At 38.1% G+C, this 23,655-nt stretch overlaps 1 pseudogene; it reads left to right on the forward strand.

Annotated features, from left to right (window-relative positions):
- Window positions 1-12,483: 12,483 nt before the first annotated feature.
- On the forward strand, window positions 12,484-22,070 carry LOC108697098 (annotated as a pseudogene).
- The last annotated feature ends 1,585 nt before the right edge of the window (window positions 22,071-23,655 follow it).

Below are 23,655 nucleotides of genomic sequence, written 5' to 3' on the forward strand. Positions count from 1 at the left end.
ACTGTTCATCTGTAATGTTGTTTTTACAAAGAGTTCTGTAACATGATTAGTTATTAAATTGCGGTAACAATTTTGTTATTTGCTTATAATTAAGCTGTGGCCCTTGTGGTCTGTTAGCTTTATTGTGTTATGGGAATTTACTGCTTACAAATTGCCCCTTGGCTCTGCCCTAGTCAGTCAGTTCATGTCCAGGTGACTGGTATGTTAGTTACATAGTTACATAGTTACATAGTTTCATAGTTACATAGTTTCATAGTTACATAGTTAAATTGGGTTGAAAAAAGACAAAGTCCATCAAGTTCAACCCCTCCAAATAAAAACCCAGCATCCATACACACACCCCTCTCTACTTTTAATTAAATTCTATATCCCCATACCTATACTAACTATAGAGCTTAGTATCACAATAGCCTTTGATATTATGTATGTCCAATAAATCATCAATGCCATGATGTTCTTTCTTATATTAACTCTCCAAATGTTCATACTAGCAAACAAAAATGGATATAGTTCACACTTAAGAGACACAACCACAATGCTGCAACAAGAAACAGATGAGCAAGAAAGAGCTGCCTGTTGCACTGAATTTGTATGCTTCCAGACTGTGATAAGGATAACTGTGTGCATAGATAGGGAGGGGGAAGCTGTGTCCCCCCTGTAGATAGCCTTGTGTTATGCTTAGGAGTCTCTGTTTACCTGATGTAGAACTTGGCATGATGCTGCTGCATGCATAGAACTCCCTGCTGGTTGCACAGCACTAACTGCACTCTTTCCATCATTACTCAAGCATCTGCGAGTTCAAGGACTAGCATTCAGAGGGTTTTGCAAGACACTAAGCGAGATGAAAATGTTAATATAAATACCCAAACAGACCAATACTGACAGCGTCGGACTGGCGTACCAGGGGCTGTGACAGTTACCCCCACCTCCACCTTGCTATGTACATCATGTCTCAAGTATGTCTCAACAATGTTTTCTTTCAACAAAATATGGGGCCTAAGGGGTAAACATAAAGATTTGGGGCCCAAAAATGCACTGAGCATGGTGCCAACATTGTAACCCTAGACCTGCTATTAACACTGAAACAATTGACAATTTAAGTTTTAATGCCTGTATAATCTGCTTTGATTTCAGTATAGTCCAGTACAATTATATCTTCTTAAATGTTGGAGTTGACAGGGCGTTTCTGCCATGAGGTGAGTTCCGTAACTCACCTCAGACAGCAGCAGATTGGAAGCAACTAGGGGCAGCAAAAAGCCATTCCTGGTCATTTTAAGAGGCAAAATTCACATTTTTAAATCAGAATTTTGTCACTTCTAGTGCGGAGAACACGATTGTGAAGGGGGGGTTGGCATTGGAAAGTCTCCCTTGGGTGGCATGGGTGGAGAATCACCCCAGGGTCTTCATGCATATGTGGTCATGTCACACAGAGGTCCAGCAGGAAAGTTGCTGCTCAGTTCTGTTAGGGTTAGGGGATTTAAACAGCACTGTTGTGGCTACAATGCAGTGATCTGCAAGGCATGTAAGGCCAAATGCACATATCTAGCACCACCTTTTAAATAGGCCCGGATTTGTGAGAAGGCAACAATGGTATGGGCCTAGTGTGGTGTAGCCACATCTACATTTTTAATTTTGGGGTGCCCTTGTTGACAAATCTGGGCCTAATTTAACCTATCGTTACACTATGGGCAATGTCACAGAACTTAAAGGTTTAGAATACAGTCAATTAAAGAATAGTTATAAATATAAATCCTGCCTAAAATATATGATTAATTGAAGTCTGTACCAGATGGTAATAAAGAACAGAGTGTAAAGACCCTAAAAAGCATCATCTCTACATCATACTAAAAGGTGAACAACCCCTTTAATCATAATATACTAAAAGTAAACCTGAAGGTGAACCACTACATAAAGTAAAGGTAATCTCTACTAAAAAGCAGCAAGCATATATAATATGTGAGAATTACATTAGGCTGGTAAAGCAAGAGCACATTCTCTATGTAATATATTTTAAAAGGTGGACTAAATTCAGCCAATGTCAATGAAAGGACAGACAGAACAGACTAATTTTAGAGCCTTTCCCTTTGGACTCTAGTCTATAGTGTACAATTTCTTACAGTTGCTGGAAGTATCTTAAATGGTTTAAGTAGGAAAAAGAATCTTGTGTAACTCCGTATCATAAGAGAATTCTAATTCCAGGTAAAGTTGTTCTACCGTGTTTGCCTAGGGTTGCCACCTTTTGAAATGGTGGAGACCAGGCAGGGGGGCGGGGCCGCGATGTAGATGAGAGTGCCTGTAATGTCAGCGGGAATCCTGCACGGTTCTCCTTATTTAGAAAACAGGGCAGGAAGTTTTGAGCCGGGCAGCCCTTCAAAATACCGGGTCAAAACCGGATAGGTGGCAACTCTATGTTAGCCAAAGGTGATTCTGTACCTTTATTGGCTAACTAACATATTCATAGCAAGCTTTTAGATCATTTTAGCTCCTTTTCAAGCTGAATATAATAAAGCTGTGGGGACTAATGAAGCTCTCGGGACTGCGAGCATGCACGAGTGCGCACACCCCATAAGAAGTGACGAAGGAGAAGTAAGGGCAGAGGAGGGGGGGAGTGAAGGAGGGCTGGATGAGGAGAGGGGAGGAGAGAGGAGGGAGGAGAGCAGCAGGAGGGGGAGAGCAAGCAGGGGAGGGAGACACTTTGACTAGGGGTTGGCAGAAAACTTTTGAATAGGTACCTGCCCAGCGGCCCCACATCTTTGCGCCCTAGCAGGTGCCTCTTCTGCCTACCCCTAGTTCCAGCCCTGCATTTACACAGGGACATAATGTGGATGAATAAACATTAGGGATAAATTAATGGAGTGTGAAATAAAAGGAATTCCATATTTGCAGTTAGTCTACTGTAGTGTCCCAACAACTGTTTGTGTTTCTGACTTGATGCAGGCAGTGGAATAACTACATAAGCAAAATTGATGCAATTAGCCCGTGCTGGCACCACTATAAGTCAATGTATGGTAATAAATATAAGGAAAATTGTAATAAGGTGAGGAGATATACTCAGACTTTTACCAGTTTCTCCTATATACAGTTCTCCTGTTTGGCATCTGGTGCACTGGAAGAAGAACAGTTGTACTGGCCATAGATGCTGTATTCCTCTAATGTGTTCAGCATCTGTATTTTGTCTGAGATCAGGATGTGTCGGCAGGTTTTGCATTGCCTTTTGCCACAGGGGTATGTTCCATTCTTGGTGGGGACGGCTGTGATAGGGCACTTCTTGTTATAAGTTTTTTTTACGTTTGAGGGCTGTCTAAATGCTAGAAGTGGTGGGTCTGGGAATATGCTTTTGATCCACTCGTCCTTATGAAGTGTACCCTGTAGATACCTGGCTATTTTTTTAAGGGTCTTTAGTTGTGGATTGTATGTGACCACTAGAGGCACCCAATTTACTTCAGGTTTTTATTTCAGGTATTTCAGGTACTATAGAAGTTTATACTGTAGAAGTAGAAGTTATACTGTAGAAGCTGACTTCTGGGAATCCTGGTGGATCTAGAAATGTATTGATCCACAATCCATGGGTTGTAGCCCCTTTCAATGAAGTCTGCTTTGAGTGTTTTGAGGTGGTGATTCCTTTCAGTGGTGTCAGAGTATATACTATTATATCATAAAGCCTGGCTGTAGACGATGGAGCGTTTTGTGTGTTTGGGGGGGAAATCCATTAGATTTGATATGATGGTTTGTCTGTTGGCTTTCAATATATAGCAGTTATAAATAGGGTATAGTATTTTTCCTGATATGAATGGTTGTATCCAGAAAGTGAATATAAGTGGGGGAGCAATTTAGTTTCAAATTGATAGTTGGATGAAAGTCATGAAATTGTTGGTGGAACTGAATTAGTTCTTGTTCCGTATCTGTCCAGATTATGAATATGTCATCTATATAGTGGAATGAGAAAAACTCTGGCACTCGAGATGCATTTCACTTGCCTCGAGTGCCAGAGTTTTTCTCATTCTACTATATATTGGGGGTTGCTGTACTCTCTACCTTGTGCACCAGTCGTTCTCTGTGAAGATATCAGAGTGTGCTCTGCTTCACCTTGTTCCTGTTAATCTATATAGTGGAGGCATGTCAAAGGCTTGGTACAGGTGGACAGGACAGGAAGTCCTCTTCTAGTTTTTCCATGAAGAGATTGGCATTTTGGGGTGCAAAGCGAGTACCCATACTGGTTCCCATCCTCTTTTGATGTGTCCCAAACCCTTACCTGAATCCATATATGTGTTTTCTAATAACCACCTGAACACTGGGATCGTTTTCCTTTTTATGAACTAGTACAGGACTCTAGACTGGTATATATTTAGCATACTTGCTGGAAGAGTAATTGTTGCAACATTTTGCTGGTTATAGGCTAAAGCTGGGTCACTATCCACACAAAATTTGGAATGTTTTACTATGCATGTATGAGTTTCTTCTCCATGCTTTAGTTAACTTCAGTTTAGTTAACTTTTTTAACTAACAAGAAAATTGGCACTTAACTGATGGAGGCTAACTAGAAACCTTGCCATGTTCTATTTTTATCAGTGGGAACCACATTTTGCTTAGCATCATAGGGTTCCAGAGTCATCACTGGCAGTAAAAAGGTTAAATATTCTTTGAAAACCACTAGGTAATATGTTGGCACGCTATAAATAGATGAAAATTATAGGGCCAATATATTAACCGTGGGTGCTGAGTAATCACTGCTAGCAGTAAGACAGGAGTTTCCAGCTCAATTTGAACTTTTTTTTCAAGCAGGTGCCTGATGTCTTGCAACAATGGACTAGATACACTGCAGAGCTATTACATGTGTTTATCACCCAACTTTATGGAAACCATTGAAACCCACTCATGAAAGCTGTGTACACATTAGTGATTTGATTTAGTTTAGAGTTAGGTATCTGCTGCAAAGGCATTTCCATTAAAATTAATAATGGTGGACCCCCTCAGCTGGTCCATTATACAATACACACACACATATATATATAAATATATATAAATATATATATATATATATATATATATATATATATATATATATATATATATATACACATACAAGAGCAGCATCCCCTTGACATTTTAGATTAAGTTGCCTGGGTGCAAATGCATAAAAACTAAATATGAAAAGGTTGAATTGCACTTTGCACTGTAATTGTTCACCAACATATTTTGTCCTTTGATTTTGACCTGCAGAGTGTAATGCTATTTATATATAGAAAAGCATCATAACTGTCAGCCATGTATAAAAAGAAAGGAATCCACTTAAAGGGGTTGTTCACTTTCCAAACACTTCAGTTCAATTGTTTTCAGATTGTTCCCCGGATGGTTTTTTTCAATTAGTTTCCATTTTTATTTTTTTTACAGTTTTTTCAAAATCTAAATTTAATATTCCTGTCGCTGGTGTTTGAGACTATCAGCTCAGTCTTTCAGATGCAGATTGTAAACTGTTACAGTTTTACAACATTCAGTTGATACATTTTTCAGCAGCATCTCAGGAATATTAGTGACTATTGTATCAATACCAACAGCTGCCTTTAATGAAACTCAGGGATTCTGCTCAGCAGAGACAAAGACAAGAAATGTATCAACTAAATGTATCCATTTAGAACAGTTTACAAGGGTCAGCGACCCCCCTCCCAGAGCTGCTTTAGAAGATGAAAAATGAAACTTTACACTTCAATATTAGAAAAAACGGTCACACATAGAAAATAGAAAGTATATTGGAAAAAGTATTTATTTATGGTGAACTATCTGAAATCAAATGAACTTAAAAAAAGTGTTGGAAGGTGAACAACCCTTTTAAGTCTCACCAAATTTCATAAACAAATGCTCATTTTGTGCTCAGGAGCATATCTTTAAGAAAATAATTTAGCCAAGCCTTTACTAACAGCAAGGTGCCACCAGGGTTCTTCTCTGCTGGAATGCTTATAAATATTTAGAAAGACAGACATACAGCTTAGGGAGGCTAAAAAGTAAACAGAAGCAGCCAAGTTAGGGGCCTAAGTTTTGACAGTTCATACACATTCTGACACTTGTTTTGCACAGAATACAAACATACATACCAGCTGGCAGAAAGAAAAATGTAGTGCATTACAAAGTTCTAGTGTCCTTTATAATATACTACGTGGGATGAAAGTAACATTATATAATGCCCTGCATTCTGTCTGTTAGCAGGTCACGCATAGCAGATGTTTTAATAAAGTCAATACTGCAACATGCACGTATAAGGAAAAACAAACCCCAATTTAGAAAACCCATGCAGAAAATTAACAGTATAATTAGATTGCGGCAAGGCAGAACATTTCAGCAAATTGGAAAACCTCATGCTTATTAATGACCATATTAACAGCTAGCATTACAAATATGCAAGGTGGTAAAATAAAGCTTTAATTTACAAAGACATTAAGAGGTCTCGTACAAAATTTGGAGAACTTAAAAATACAAAAAAAAAACATAATTATAACCCAGGACAAGTACAGCTATGGGATCCGTTATCCAGAAAGCTCAGAATTATAGAAAGGTTGTCTCCCGTAAACTCCATTTTATTCAAATAATTAACATTTTTCTCTGTAATTATAAAACAGTATTTTGTTCTTGAATCCTTATTGAAGGCATAAAAATCCTATTGGATTATTTTATGTTTAAATGATTTTTGATTAATATTAAGGTATGGGGATCCAAATTATAGAAAGACTCCTTATCTGGAAAACCCTGGTCCAGAGCATTCTGGATAACAGGTATTGAACGCTTCAGCATTAACAACATCTAACATAAAACAAAGCTAATTTGCCCTGAAATAAAAAATGTGCTAAAGAATTCAGATTTAATATGTACCACCTTTAAATTAAGTATTGTAAGAATTTTTAGTTTAATATCTTTCAATGTAAACACGACACTGCAGCAATTACCCTGTTGCAAAGCGAGAAAAGAATGTAAAAAAATAGGGCAATTTTGGGGTCTTGTTCTGCCCTTTCTCAAGCCTCTCACATTTTAAATAGAACAAAACAAATTAAATGCTGTTCTTTATATACTGAACTGTACCAGCATAGAGGTTCTGCAGCCCTATAACAGTGATGCTGAAGACCTTTAAATGCCAGAAAAAGATACAATGTTTCTCAAACTTAATTGGCTTTTGGCAGAGAGCCCAGAATATTTGACAGGTGCACTTAGATACATTTGTTACAAGTTATTTTTTTTGTCAAGCTTCACTTTTTATTTAAACTAAAAGGATGATTTAAATCTAATGAAATACATTTTAGTCAGGAACAGAGGGATAACAAAAGTCTATGAATTTTTATTTTTCATTTTGTTTGATCATAGTGAATAAATTGAAGTATTTCACCCTGCACTTAATATTATAACCTTTTTGTGACAGAGCAGCCAGTTACATTGTTCTGAAATGCATTTTGTTCTTGCAACACAGTGGTAGGGCTTTTGTTGTTCTGCGGTTGCCGGGATTGATGTATAAAAGCGGCATTTTTCAGCTCTCTGCCTCCGCTTATCCCACGTCTCTTTTGTAAAAGAGTAGAATCAACGTGTGAATGCGTCCTTGTCTTTCAGCATCCTATATGGTAGTTACCGTGGCAACAGAACAGGAGACAGAAACTAGTATCATGGGAAAAGCAGGCTGCCATTCTGTCTTATAAAGGCTACACATCCAGAAAGAAGGGGGGAACTGACGGTGTTGTATTGCAGTGCCCATGATCACTCCCTAGCAAAAAAGTCGGTTAAGCTCTTGCAGTAGGATTAATACAATAATTATAATTTAAGGATAAATAAGCCATTAAAACATTATATTCAGATGAGTGCTTCTGAGATCCAAAGAGGCCACAACTCCTTTCTGTTGCACTTGCCCTTGGACTGAAGGAGGGATTACTAGTGTAGATGGCGCAAATGCTTTCTGCTACAGTAAGAGTGGAAATCCAGCTCTTAAATCTACCAGATGAGTCTTTTGGTTTTTTTTTAGTACAGTTTCTCTTGCAAAAGCAACCCTGGAGTGCTAGTTTTTAAAGGGTGACTATGTATTCCTATTTCCTAATTAACCTATGTTTTTCATTTTCTTCATATGTGTGTGATGAAAATATTATAAACTGAATATATATTTATAATACACAAAAGCTATGATAATATAGTATATTATACCCTTATAAACGGTGAGTTCTGATGTCATCAGTTATAAATGGTGAGTTCTGAGCTCTGTCACATGACTCACTGAAATTTGTGTATTATAATAAATAAAGTACCCCCAGTTGTAAAATATGAGGATATTAGAAGTTACCTCGGAGTTCCATGACCTGTATAAAAACACTCGGCCTTCGGCTTCGTGTTTTTATATGGTCATGAAACTCCTCGGTAACTTATAATATAGTGAATAAAGTACCCCCTCTTGTAAAATATAAGGATATTATAAGGTAACTTCTAAAATCCTCATATTTTGCAACTGGGGGTACTTTATTTATTATAATACACAAGATTTAGTGAGTCATGTGACAGAAATGACATCAGAACTCACCGTTTATAACTGATGACATCAGAACTCACCGTTTATAAGGTTATAATTTACAAAATATTCATGGCTTTTGTGTATTATATCCTTATATTTTACAAGAGGGGGTACTTTATTCACTATATATTCTATAGCGTCTATGAAGGTGTTACTTACTCAGCTGGCAGTTTCATTCTAAGCTGCCATCTCTGGCTGGTGGTATGGCTAAACACTTTTTTTTTGTGTTACTGTATCTCCCACAGGCCTCCTGTGTATTGACACTTATGATGCTTTTTTTGTATTGCTGTAGCCTTTTTACAACAGGGCTAAATCAGTGTAGGAATTGCTAACTGGAAATAGCCAATGATGGAATTCTTTAGTTTTAACTTTAGCAGGGAAAACCAACTAAATTTGCCCATAGCCCTTACAGAGAGAGATTATATAAAACTATTTTAGCATAGGTATTGGCATGGTACTTTAAATGGGTGACAGTTGAATTCCAAATGATTTCATCAGTAAATGTTGTTTTGGGGGAGATTAAGCTTTGATGTAGAGGTAAACATTTCCCAGCTAAATGATAAATGCCTGTGAGTTGGGGTTCACCAACAGCTTACAAACTGCACAATAGCCCCCAGTACAGCTGCAACATGGACAGGGGCGTAACTATAGAGGAAGCAGACCCTGTGGCTGCAGGGGGGCCCAGGAGGTATAGGGGCCCCATGAGGCCCTAATTCATATACAATTTCAATAAATATTGGAGAAACAAGTCAACCTCTAAACAATTTGGGGGTCCTGAAAAATAATTTGCTGTGGGGCCCAGTAATATCTAGGTACGCCACTGAACATGGACACCAATCCTTTGTATAAAATCTGCCCATTCCTTTATTATTTCATTCAGCTGTTTTATGTCCATACTTTGGGTTGTAATACTATACATACTAAGGTTATGAGATTGTAACAGTCACCTCTAATAAATGCAATTTGCTTGGCTGCCATGACAGGATTTTTCAGAAGTGCCCCCTGTCCAATTTTACACACTACCTGGAATCTATAGTGAATGGCATGCCCCAATAAAATGGTTGCAGAAGAATATCAAGATGAAAATGGGGTTAACAACAGTTTTCTCCTCCTGAGAAAAGCAAGCTCCCACAGCACGACAACCCTTGTAAAACTGGAGGTTATTAAGAGATATGACACATTTCTGTGATGAAGTTGCCTGTACATGTGTCACTATGAAAATAACTAGCCCACGACTGAATATCTGGGAAGGTGACATTTTCACACATCGTGTGGTAGAGGTGCCAACACTGTAATCCCTAGAATATATATTAATTGTATGGTGTTGTTCAGGTTTTCAAGTTAAACTTGCAAAATAAAAAACTCCTGTTTCATAAAGCAACTTTTCAGCAAGAATTCTTAAAGGGACATAATGTTTTATTACACTATAATGTATCATCACTGTACTTTTCATTTAAAAAATCCTCATATTAGTATTTTTTATAATAATAATATGCTTTATTTTTTGTTATCCACTTAGTACATCCCCTACCTCTCCCTAATCATCTAAGTCTCTATATAAAGATAATGATCTGTGCTTAAACAACTTCCTACTGTCACCCATCTCCTCTTTGTTGTGTCTGTTTTGGTTTATAGATTATACAGGGTGTTTATTATTGCACTGGTAATTTGATTATGTTTCTGTTCATCACGCACCAGAAAGCTGAAAAATAAATTACATTAAACAATAGGTAAATATATGTTCCATATAAAAATACTATTCCTGTAACCTAGTTAAATAAAGGGTTATACTGCCATTTAACCTGTACTGTTCACACCTTGTCCCCAGACTGAAAGTGCCCACGTTGTTCACCTGTTCACACCTAATATAAACTGCTGAAGGGGTACCAGCATTGTGTCACTGTATGTAGCACAGTATGAATTATTCATCTTATAGTGGTCCTGATAGGTTTCCCTGTCTCCTGCTCTATTCTGCCTTCCCTATGCTTTCTTTGTGTGCCATACTCTGCCTGCCCTATGCTGTCTCGTTAAAAATGTGCCATCTAAAACCTGCTGAATTGCTGTTTGAGCCTATGGGGGACCTCCTAGAACCTAATTGGAGTCAATTGGTGAGATAAACTTCAAATTGTACAATTTGAATTTGATCGAAAAAGGACCTATTCGGCCAAAAAAAAACCTTGATTTAATTTCGGTTGGTCTTTTTGAATTTGAATTTTGAAGTTTTTCAAATTTGAAATTCGACCCTTGATAAATCTGCCCCATACTGTCTCTTTAAAAATTTGACTTCGCCCATTCGCAATCTAAAACCTGCCGAATTGCTGTTTTAGCCTATGGGGACCTCCTAGAACCCTTTTGGAGTCAATTGGTGGACTTTGAAAAACTTTGAATCGAATTCGATTGAATTCACTGTTACTTAGATTCGTACGATTCGAATTCGATCGAAAACTGGCCTATTCGCCCAAAAAAAATTAGATTTTTTTAAAATAAATTTCGGTTGGTCTTTTTTCATTTGAATTTCGAAGTTTTTTAAATTTGAAATTCGATTCTCAATGAATCTGCCCCCTAGTGTGAGTGCTGGCAGGGCAAGAGCACTCTGATAATAACAGATGGGTTATGTGTGTTGTGATTGGCAAACCCCCGCCTTCAGCTAAGCTGGCAGATAATAGTGAAATTTGTAGTTCCCCACAAGTTCTAGAGTTGGAGAGGTCGTCTCGGTGGTTTCACTGTATAGAAAACAGATAAATTAATAAACATCCAGCTAAGTATTTCCCCAAATCTCACTGATATTCACGGATAATAACTGTTGTTTATTAGCAAAGGTTAAAGCTCCCTCTCATCTTAATACACTGGCCTACTGGTGCCAATGCCTCTGTCAGTGGTTTTGCCCCACTTTGATAAACTGGCCAGTGACACATTTTTGGGAATTATTGTATGTGAATAATGGACTAGAATGAATACATGTCCCTGTTGAACTAAAGGACTCATACCTGCTAAAAGGCCAGATAGCATCTTGCACATCCTAAAAATGATGATAATATAGATATGGAGAAGAGGGCACTCCAACATATGCTAAAATTCCATCATTATAGAATGAGGTCAAAGAAAAGAAAATAATTGAAGCCACTTGGTTTATATAAATTAGTGAGCTAACAGTGACATCTACAGGTTACTTGGCACTTTGCTCCCTGCATTGCACATTGAGGAATTGCCTCTGGTATCTGTGCTCCAAGCGCATAGACCTTCAGCTCTCCTCCCTCTGATGAATTTAGTGCTCCTTTGATTCATGAGAGAAGGCTGAATAAACACAGGCTTTCTGTGCCTATGATCCCTCCAGTCTGATGAAAAGTATAATAAACCCTAATAATATATCAATATACGCCCTGAATAGTAATTATTTCATTCCAAACAGGCCCTGTTGTCCAATTTATGTATCCATTGAGCTTCTTTTAATTCTTACTTCCCCTTGCCTCATTTTAGGCACCACATTAGCTTGAAGTTTACATTGATGGACCATGTGACCATGTTCATTAAGGGCAATAATGCACAGGATGTTTTGCCAACTGAATTACTTCTCGCTTAAAGGTGGACATCAAAATGCATACAAATACCCCCTACATATGTATACCCTGCCAGTGTAATTGCAGTATAGCAGGGTTAGAGTGATTAGACGGGTAGCCTATTGATGGACAACAAATCACCCTATGTGTCGCTTCCTTAAAATGTCTATAAGCTGATAAGTGTCTTGTCTATTAAAAGTTGCAGTTACATAGTAAATGTTATTCTAATGTTATCCTAACTTTTGGTTAACCCAGAATAGGGCAAAAATATAATATACAATAATACGTTGTACTAATAAATACCTATATGTGGAGGATGAAATATTCTCAGTTAGGGGTCAGTATTAATAATCCATCTACCCCTTGCATAAACCTTTCCCTCGCTCCTATTGGAAGATGCCTGATCGGGAAGACGACTTCCTGACATAGGCCACACGTCTCCTGGAAAAGAGAAGAGAGATGGTGGAAGTGGAACAAGCGCTAAGCACCCAGAAGGAGGTACAATATATAAACAAAACTATAGGTTTACATGGATTAAGATAGACAGTTCAAAAGCCAAATTGATTCTCTGGGGCATATGACAGGACCAACCAATCTCCTATCTATTACAGGAGTTCCAGATGAAGTCCAAGAGCCTGCAGCAGCGCCGCGCTGAACTGGAGCTCGAAGAGGAGAAGCTCAAGGACTCTTCGTTTAAATTTGATAAGTTCCTCAAGGTTGGTCAGCATGGTGTTATTTAATATGGTATCACTTAGTATAATATTTATCTGCTGTCATGTTGCAGTCTACATATGGGTCAGTTACTGTGTCAATGTGAAATGAGGCCCACCATTGGTCATTTTTATTCTGTGGAGCAGGGCTGTCATACTGGAGGCCGACAGGCCAATTATGGCCCCTCCAAAGGATTTTTATTGTCGACAACCTGCTCAAAGGCTCCACAGACTTCACTGTATGGCATCATTTTAAAGGGGTTGTTCACATTTAAATTAACTTTTAGTATGATGTAGACACAATTTGCAATTGGTTTTCATTTTTTATTATTTGTGGTTTTTGAGTTATTTAGCTTTTTATTCAGCATGTCTCCAGTTTGTAATTTCAGCAATCCGGTTGCTAGGGTCTTAATTCCCCTAGAACCCATGCATTGATTTGAATAAGAGACGGGAATGTGAATAGGAGAGGCCTGAATAGAAAGAGTAAAACAATACATTTGTGGCCTTACACAGCATTTGATTTTAAGAAAGGAGTCGATGACCCCCCATTTGTAAAGTGGAATGAGTCATATGAAAAAGGCAAATAATTCAAAAATGATAAAAAAGAAAGAATGAAGGCCAACTGAAAAGTTGCTTAGAATTAGCCATTCTGTAACATACTAAAAGTTAACTTGAACCACCCCTTTAATTTAATTTAATCCTACCCTCTTGCATACTATATGAGAAATAATTGGCCCACTATAATAAGTTGGACTGCACTGCTTCTAGAGGACAAATTTACTAAAGCTCACGTTAAAAACAGGTTGTTTTTTTTTATATAACAAAATGTCTAATGCAGGTAGATTTTTTTCATGCAAAAGTAACTGACAGGCCTCTACACGTTTACATAACATTTGGGGTCAATTTCCCTGTGATCATGTGCAAAAGCAGTACAGTAAAAGTACAGCTATTGGTGAACATCGTATTGCCTATACTTGTAATATCTGTTATATAAAATATTTGCATATATCTTCTGGCAGTATAAGTTTATTTAATACTTTCACTTGCAGTCTATTTAATTTGCAAGTGATAACAGTGGTCTTCTACGCTACACCACATTCGCAAATGTCCAGAACCTACTGTTCTCCTTTAGCCAGCACCTGTTTCCATTTAAATGCATTCAATTTCTACTTACAGGTATTACTGGAGTTTGCGAAGTATAGCCAATAGGGAATAAGGTTGTGACATTTAATTATAGAGGCAGAATTGTTGTGACCCTTAATGGGAGGCAGAGCACACAGTCTTCTTGCCATTTCATTCATTTCCTTTTCTGTACGCAAGTGTGTCCTAGTTCTGATCATTAATGCAGTTAGTTTCCATTTTTGTGTTTGCCTTCAACCCTGCAGCTGCTCCAAAATGTCATGGTGTCACACCTTGTTTTCCCTCAGGAGAATGACTCCAAGAGGAAACGTGCGTTACATAAAGCAACAGAAGAATGGCAGCTGGCTGCACAGAAGGAGCGAGAAGCTCTGCAACTTCAGACAGAGAACACACAGCTGATGTAACGCAAACACGCTGCATCGTCAGGAAAAGAACAGCATATATCAGCGCTACCTGCAGAGGGCGCTAGAGAGAACAGATGAGGCAAGGACACATTTTTGATGACTTGATATAAAAAGTCAATGTTTATGAGAGTAGATTTACTGTCTAAAGGTGCATTCAACTGTAAGGGGGTTATTTATCAAAGGCTGCGTTTGTGAGGTTTTTTTCTACCTCGAATTAAGCACAACTCGAATGTTGGTTTATTTATGAAAAAAGCTGAATGTAAAAAACTCGAATGTAATCGGGTGGAAAAACTCGAATTGATTGAGTTATCAGCTAAAAAAACCTTGAATACCTTGAATTGAGCGAGTTTTCAAGCAAAAACCACTGTAAAAAAACTGAAAATCATGAAGGCAAAAAACATCTTCAAATGATTCTAGGGACCTCTGCCATTGACTTTTACATGACCTCGACAGGTTTTAGCTGAAATATTTTCAGATTTGAGCTTTTAGCAGCCTTGGGGTATAATAAATCTCGAAAAATTTGATTTATTTTTATCCCAAAATATCTGAGTTTTAAGGGAAACCTTGAAAAACTAAAATTTTTGGGAGAAACACCACTCAACCTTTAATAAATAACCCCCTAAATGTAAGTAAAATACTTATGTTGAATGTTTTTGCCCCTTGTTTATCCTTCAGCACTGGAAATAGTTAATGCATCTTATAGTTCGTCAGTCACCCCCTATGTTGGTACAGTAATAGATATAGAGAGATAATTTCAAGATAGTATAGTCTAACTTAAGGCTAGGGTGACACTGGGTGAAATCAGCCCGCTGAAATTAGATTCCAACCCTACCACAAGCTGTATCTTCCTTCTTTATTCGCGTGGATTTCGGCCAAGAAGGGCAGGACTTTGAAGAGAAGTGAACAAAGAAGGAAGAAGAAAGAATAGATAATATAAAGAGAGATATAGGGAGATGATCATCATATATAATGATAATAATAATGGTTACCACATTTGTATGTGTCACAATACATTTTTCCAAGTAGAGGTGGAGAAAGAGGCAAACTAAATGCATTCACATGCGGTCCATTCGTAATAAGTGATTTCCCTTAGAAGGAAAGCTTCTGACCAGTACTTAGTTTATAATAAGAGAGCTGATAATTTGTATTATTTCTGACATTCCAATGTGTTCAGATATTTATTCAAAATAGCATGGAATAGAGAACATTTGGATTCCTTATATTGTAGCGCTAAGACCCACTGTAATTGCATTGTGTACAATAATTTACTTTCCCATAATTGAGGAACATTTACCAACACAGGTTACATTTGCACCTGGGCAGTAACACATAGCAACCACTCACTGGTTAGCTTTTTTTTTAAATCTAGCTGCAGGTAGAACAATAAATATCAAAATTTGATTGGTTGCCATGGTTTACTGCCTACTTGCAAATGTACCCACTGTTCACAAATAAGCCTCACTCTGTCCTTTCAACCTGACATTACCTTGTTCAGTTTCAAGAGGTGCAGGAAATGATAGATCGATTTAACACACTTAATGGCGACGCAGAACAAGCTGTTAAAGCGGGAGCTGGAGAACCCGGAGCACGCAGTAAGGGAAAAGGCCAGGCTCTTGCACTACCAGGAGGAAACAAGAAGCCAAATCCTGGAACTGAACAATCGGATTGCACAACTATAGGAAGAGCTGGAGAATGAGAGGGCTGTGGCTTTTCAGTGGGTGTGAGTCTACAGATCCATTTATTAAGATTGCTGAGAGGTTTTTTTGCCCAGCCATTTTGTAGCCCTGTGGGAGGGCAAATTGCTCAGAATGCCCTCCCCCTATCCAAAATCGATATAAATATAATCATGGGGGTCAAATCACAGGGGAACAGTTAGCATGAATAGCCAGTGGGAAGCTGATCAACATTAAGAATGTAGAGGATGAGACTCCAAGTCATATCATTCTTTGCTGGTACAAGGTTAAATCTGAGGCAGGACTTCTGCTAGGCTTGGAAAATGGTTCACCCAACTTAAAGGGTCAACTTATGAAGACTTTATTCAGTTCAGTTGTTTTTTAGGGATGCACCGAATCCACTATTGGATTCTGCCGATCCCCGAATCCTCCACTAAAGATTCGGCTGAATACCAAACCAAATCTGAATTTGCATATGCAAATTAGAGGTGGGAAGGGGAAACATTATATACTTCCTTGTTTGTGACAAAAAATCACGCGATTTCCCTCCCCTGCCCCTAATTTGCATATGCAAATTAGCATTTGGATTCAGTTCGGCCGAATCCTGATGAAAACGGCAGAATCCTCACTGGATCCCGAACCGAATCCTGCATCACTAGTTTTTTTGGATTGGATTTTTTTGGAAATAAAGACTTTTTTCAGTTGCTTTGAATTTTTCCAAAATTTTTCCAAAATTGAAGGTTGGCCCCCGTCTGGTGTTTTGTCAGCTCAGTAATTCCAGTACAGATTCTGAACTGTTACAATTTACTACATTAATTGATACATTTCTCAGCAGCTTTTGGGGAGTATTTGTAACTATTGTATCAAGTCTAACAGCTGTGTTTACTGAAATTCAAAGATTCTGCTCAGCAGGGACAAAGATAAGAAATTAATCAACTAATGTATCAATTGAGAACAGTTTGCAGAGTCTGCGACCCCCCCCCCCCTCCCCGAGCAGCTTCAGAAAGACAGAAGGTGAAAAGGAAACTTCAATATTAGAAATTGTCACAAATAGGAAATAGAAAGTAAACGAAGAAATTCTTTATTTCTGGTGAACTATCTGAAACAGGAGCGCCCATACTTTTCTAATTCTACTACTTTTAGTGATGTCCCATTATGATCTACATCCATAAAAGCATTGCTGGCTTTCTGTTCCATGGAAGATTACTTAAATTTTGATTTATGAGAAAATGTATATTGCTATATTTAACACACATTTATTTCTAATGTAACCTTTACATAATAAATATCTGAATGAAAAGCATAAAATAGGAGGGTGATTTAGACAAGCTGTTTGTTGACAGTGTCTTGAGATCTACTGATCACCAACTAAAGGTCTACTGGTAGATCCCAATCTACCTTTTGGGCACCCCTGAATTCTGAAACAACTGAACTGAAAAAAGTATTGGAAGGTGAACAACCCCTTTAAGGCTTAGTCCACATCAGGTGATTCGGGGAGATTTAGCGCCCTGGCGACTAATGGCCTCTTCTTTGAGGCGACTAATCTCCCCGAACCGCTTCTCCTGCGCCGGCTGTAATGAGAGTCGCCTGCGTTATGACAAACACGGCGCTTCGTTTTCCGAAGTTGCTCAAAGTTGCCCTCGGAAAACAAAGCGTAGCATGTGTCATAGCGCAGGCGACTCTCATTACAGCTGGCGCAGGAGATGATGAAGTGGTTTGGGGAGATTAGTCGCCTCAAAGAAGAGGCGATTAGTCGACAGGGCGCTAAATCTCCCCGAATAGCCTGGTGTGGACTAAACCTAAGGGCAAACCTTTTTATGATATGCAAAGATTCCTCTCAAGAGAGAAATCGTTTATTTTGTCCTGGTTACTCAAGAAATAAAGAAAAAACATTGATTTTTCATTGTTAAAACAATAGGCAGAAAGTATGTTCAGTACAAGCTCTAATTTCTGAACTCATATGAAGAAGGGAGTATACTGCCCCTTTAATTCAGTTCTATATTGGTATTGCATTACTGAGACCATATTTGAGAGGCTTGTGCAATTTAGTAGCTGATAACAGGTTTTAGAATGAAGTGGATAGAAAACAGAATAGAAAGTTGCATATGGAGGTTAAATATATGTCCTATTTAGTCCAGTCTGTATTTAGACTAGTAGTTATTTACAAAAGCTGCAACCAAGTAGACAAAGGATGTAAATAAACTCTTACCCTGTTTGCAATCATAGTTTATCTTCCTTTCATTTATGCATGTAACCCTTTTACTAGCCATATATACATGCCACTAATAAATAGTGTTTACTCTTTAAAGGAGAACTAAGCTTAACTAAAGACGTAGGCTAGAAATGTTGTACATTATGTTTTGGGCTTCTGTACCAGCCCATGGCAACCACAATCCTTTAGTAGGGAAGATCTGTACCTCAAAAGATGCCCCACTACTCCCCATCTTCTTTTCTGCTGATTTACTGCACATGCTCTGTGCTGCCGTCAGTTATTGCGCTTAGGGACTGACGATTTTCGGACCGTGTGTGAAGTGTCCCGACATTTTTCATACCGTGGCGATCAGACAGGTTAAAAGGTTTATATTGTCTACCAATAATACCTCCCTCTGCAAGTATTTCCTATCAATGAGAGACTGTAACTATTATGTCAAACAAAACTTTCATACTATTGCCGCCTGTCAATTAATGGCCCGAGCATTGTTTGATTTGCCGGAAGATTCACACGAACGATCGTTTGGCTATGATCTGCACGTCTATGGCCAGCTTTAGTCACCAGTGGCTCATGAGCATCATGTTACTGTTGGATGTTGCTCCCCATGGCCTCAAAGCAGGTGCTTATTTTTGGATTCCAGGCTTGGAGGCAAGTTTTGGTTGCCTAAAAAACAGCTGTACTGTCAAACAGAACCTCTTGTAGGCTGCCAGTCTTCATAGAGGCTACCAAATGGTCAATCACAACCTTTATTTGGTACCTCCAGGAACATTTTTCATGCTTGTGTTGCTCCCCAACTCTTTTTACATCTGAATGTTGCTCACAGGTAAAAATAAAGGTTGGGGACCCCTGCTTTAGACCATATACCACCATATGTAATATAAGGCACTAAGTTTGCCTAGGAGCAGTAACCAATAGCAACCTGCTGATTGCTTGCTATGGATTACTGCACCTGGGCAAACTTAGGGCCTTTTATTACATAACCCCAATAGTGTATTAAGTTTTAAAGGAAGAAGTATGAGTAGCAGAAGGAGAGATTATTCTGCAACTTTTACAAATTCCTTTGAGACTCTGCCTTGAAATATTTTGCTTTGTTTTGTATGCCTTATGGATGTAGTGGAATCACAGTGACACTGGTTTGCATTACAGCCTTGCACGGGTTCAAATCCAACCAGAGTTTTTGTGTTTTCCCTCTTAAATGAGTTTCCCATGATGTCGTATTTTCTTTCCCTGATAAAGTAGCCCCTTACAAGAGAGTATGTACAGGCAGTTCAGCTGCAGGTTGGATATATAAATAAGGCCAACCTCTAATAAGTTATTCATTTTAGGAATCTCGTTGGGCACCGATCGAGAACACGGCAGCGGAGAACACATTGCGGCTGTGGAGAGTCAGGATGGCAACACTAAGGGGCCGATTCACTAACTTCGAGTGAAGGATTCGAAGGTAAAAAAACTTCAAATTTTGAAGATTTTTTTGGGCTACTTCGACCATCGAATGGGCTACTTCGACCTTCAACTACGACTACGACTTCGAATCGAAGGATTTGAAGTAAAAATCGTTCGACTATTCGACCATTCGATAGTCAAAGCACTGTCTCTTTAAAAAAAACTTCGACCCCCTAGTTCGCCATCTAAAAGCTACCGAAGTCAATGTTAGCCTATGGGGAAGGTCCCCATAGGCTTGGCTAACTTTTTTTGATCAAAGGATATTCCTTCGATTGTTGGATTAAAATCCTTCGAATCGTTCGATTCGAAGGATTTTATCGTTCGATCGAAGGAATTATCCTTCGATCGTTCGATCTAACTATCTGCGCTAAATCCTTCGACTTCGATATTCGAAGTCGAAGGATTTTAATTCCTAGTCGAATATCGAGGGTTAATTAACCCTCGCTATTCGACCCTTAGTGAATCGGCCCCTAAATGTATTCCAAACTATATCCAAACAAATGCGCCTGAAGAGTGAAATTTCTGTGGAAGACACAGAGGCACAACTAGAAAAGGTACCTACCCATACCCCAGATTGTTAAGCATTGGTTTATATGATATCATTGCAAAAAAAATATCCAACAATCTGTAGAAAATGGTTAAAAATGTCATGTACAACTACTTTTTTTTTAACAATAGATAGATGTTTTCCTTCCTGCTGCATACAACTCACTTATGCTGTGAGTGGCTAATGAATTGCCTGGGTCTAACTGATTCCTACATTAGTCCAATCAACCAGTATGATTACATTTAGCCTAAAAAAGGGTAGGTTAAAACAGCGTATTAATAAAACATATATATATATGTAGTAAAGATCCACTGCAGTTGGTAGCATATTTGTAGCTATGACTTCCCCCTGAATAAATATTAAATATGCTTTGTTTTGCTGAAAATAACAGCAATGGAAACCAGCCAGGACCATCTGTCTATTGCTTCTCACAAAGCGGCTATTTACTGCTGCTCATTCTTCTGTGCATTTGAATATGAAGCTGCATTATTGCAATTAGTGGATGATTCTTCAGAGTTAAACCACCTATTCTGGGGGGGAATAATAACAACTGCAAAGTTTGGTCTAGGTCCAGTATCCCATAGCCAGTTAGCTATTTGCATTCGTTTAGCTGGCCACTCTATTGGTGTGTGTATTCAATGTTCTGATTGGTTGTTAAGGGTTACTAAAACTGGAATATACTTGTTATTGCACTTGATATTATATTACCCCAAGTATGCACTGTCATCTTGCAGCCTTTGGAGAATGCTTCTGCTGTGTAAGGTGAATTATATGCTGAATCGCATCACATTGGCCTTATTTGGCGAGGGCACGAAGCATGAAAGTTGTTTTGTCCCACCCAGCATTCTAATAAATATTTTTATGCAGAAGTTTTTTGTTTTTTTTTTGTAAAACTGCAGTAGGGAAGTAAATTCAAATAACTGATTGTATCATCCCTTTACCTTTTCTTATAAGTGCCCAATGGAATGTTGAAAAACAAAAGCATCCACTCATAAGATCAAGTGAAATTGCCTTGTTAGGATTTTCTGTTAGGCTTTAATTTAAAGGAATTTTTCAGTATAAAAATAAAAACTGGGTAAATAGATAGGCTTCTCCTGGGAAACTTAATGGGCGACACTGCAGGCAATGTTCTATGAGTTATACTCGCTCTTAGCTAAAATGCAGATATGGTTAGCAGGCTTATGACCAGCTGATATTGACAGTATATTGCTGTTTGACTTCCACTGTTTTCAACTATGATGGCACCCTGGGGTAAAAGAGATGTTTGTTAATTACACAGAGCTATTTTGATGGCTGCTGTAATCCCTATTTAACCGTATTGATGCTTCTTTACCTTCCTAGATTCAAATCTGTTTTGAAGATCTGCCATTTACAAAGACCTAAAGAAGGCTGAGATGACACCACTAACGCCTGCTCTACCCACCAAAAACTGAGAAGTGTAGTCTTCTCACATCAATGTATTTACATGCGTTTATTGTGTAGATGACAGACTTCTGTCTCTGTTTGGATGCACAAATTGTTGAGACAATGGGGAAATGTGCTCGGGAAAGGGTGGGGGCTGGATTAGTAGTTGATATTGTTTATGATCGCCATTATTAAAAAGGTTGTAAACCTAAAATAAACTTTTTGTCTTATGAAAGAAAAAAAAAACATGCTCCTTTCAATAGCAATTACATCTACAATAACTTTTACGTTATAATTATTTCATGGAATTAGCAATATCTCAGAAGCTGCTAATAATAAGTCAGATGAGTCATATGTACCAGAAAACATGAGAGCAGATAAATAGCTAGTAAATCCATTTGTCTATACTACATTCATTTATTAAGATAGGGATCCATATTATTTGCATAATTTCGGCATCTTAAGGCTCAGAGTATGCTTTATGAAATGTCTGAAAATACTATATATATTGTATTTGACAAATATATAATGAACTTTTAGAACAATACAAATGTAACTAAATATTATTGTATGTCACTTATCTGTTTTGATATGATTGATATGTTACTTGGCTGCTGGAGGGACTAAGCTTGCTACAAGAGCAGTGCATAAGAGTGCTGAGGTTTCTGTTAGTAAGCAGACATGGCTAATTTCAGCAGATGTGGAGGTGGCTTCTTAGGCTATGGCACATGCAAGGTATTAAAGTACTATGTGTGACCTGCAGCACTTTTCTCAAGTGCATGTTTGTTGAAGAATTGGGTTGAGTGCAGAGGACTCATATTTGTCTATATGTATTTTGTGGTCACAATCTTATTGCACCCCCGCCTAATGGTTTCAAAAATTAGTGGTGAGCACAACTTTCCCTTGTTTGTTATAGTTATACAGGAGCAGTGACCAGCTCCATGTTGTAGCTCCCACCCTTCCCAGCTATAGTCAGGTGATCCTACTGGTGTCTAATAAAGGGGCAGCCAAGTTTGGGAGTTTTACTTTGAAAGCAGCTAGTAAGTTGCAAGTAAAACTTAGTCCCTTTGTAAAATGTATAATGAAGCAATAGAATTCTTAATGAATCAGATAAAATTGAGCATAGGACTGGCCAGATATGGGATGACTTTGACCTAGTTGGCCAGCTTAAATATATTGCAATATATGGACAAACAATCCCTGTTTTGTTTAAAGGGTAAGGCATTTTTCAGTAGCAGTATGCACAAAATGTCTCAATGTCTTAAATATATTGATAATGGGTTGAGTGCAGAGGACTTTTGTATTTGTCTATATGTATTTTGTGGTCATAGCCTCATTGCACCCCCACCTAATGGTTTTAAAAATTAGTGGTGAGCACAAATTTCCCTTGTTTGTTATAGTTATACAGGAGCAGTGACCAGCTCCATGTTGTAGCTCCCACCCTTCCCAACTATAGTCAGGTGATCCCACTGGTGTCCTGTGTTGTCATGTAATCTAATGTGGATTTTATAGTTTTTGTATTGTTTGATACAAACTTTCTCCAACTCTCCAGAACCAGTGGCTGCAGCAAAATAATCTTCCAAATAGAATCCCAGTTTATCTGTTTAAATCTGGCTCTATGACCGTTGTCCCTGCAGCTGGAAACATTAAAGAGGATGTAAAGGCAAAATTAAAATCCCATTTTTTTACTTTACCAACTGAAAAAGAAACATATCCCCCAATAATAAATGTGTACCATTTTTACAACTGTATGCAGTGAAATTCCCCCTTTATTTATTATTATATTCCAATCTGCATCAGTCAGAGCAAGTAAATGAAGGGGCCATTTCACTGCATACTGTCAGGTTTCTTACAAAAACGGTAAATTTGGAGATAGGTTTCTTTTTCATTAAAGAAAGTAAAAATGGAATTTTATTTTTTTCCATTACATCCCCTTTAAAAAATCCTATGCATAGGACTTCTCAGTGCAGAGGGGTGGATTTATAAAGCAACACAAAAATGCAAGTTTCTGCTACACCTTTACACAGCTTACCAA

This window comes from Xenopus laevis, chromosome 1L, assembly GCF_017654675.1.
Source record: "Xenopus laevis strain J_2021 chromosome 1L, Xenopus_laevis_v10.1, whole genome shotgun sequence".
NCBI lineage: Eukaryota > Metazoa > Chordata > Amphibia > Anura > Pipidae > Xenopus > Xenopus laevis.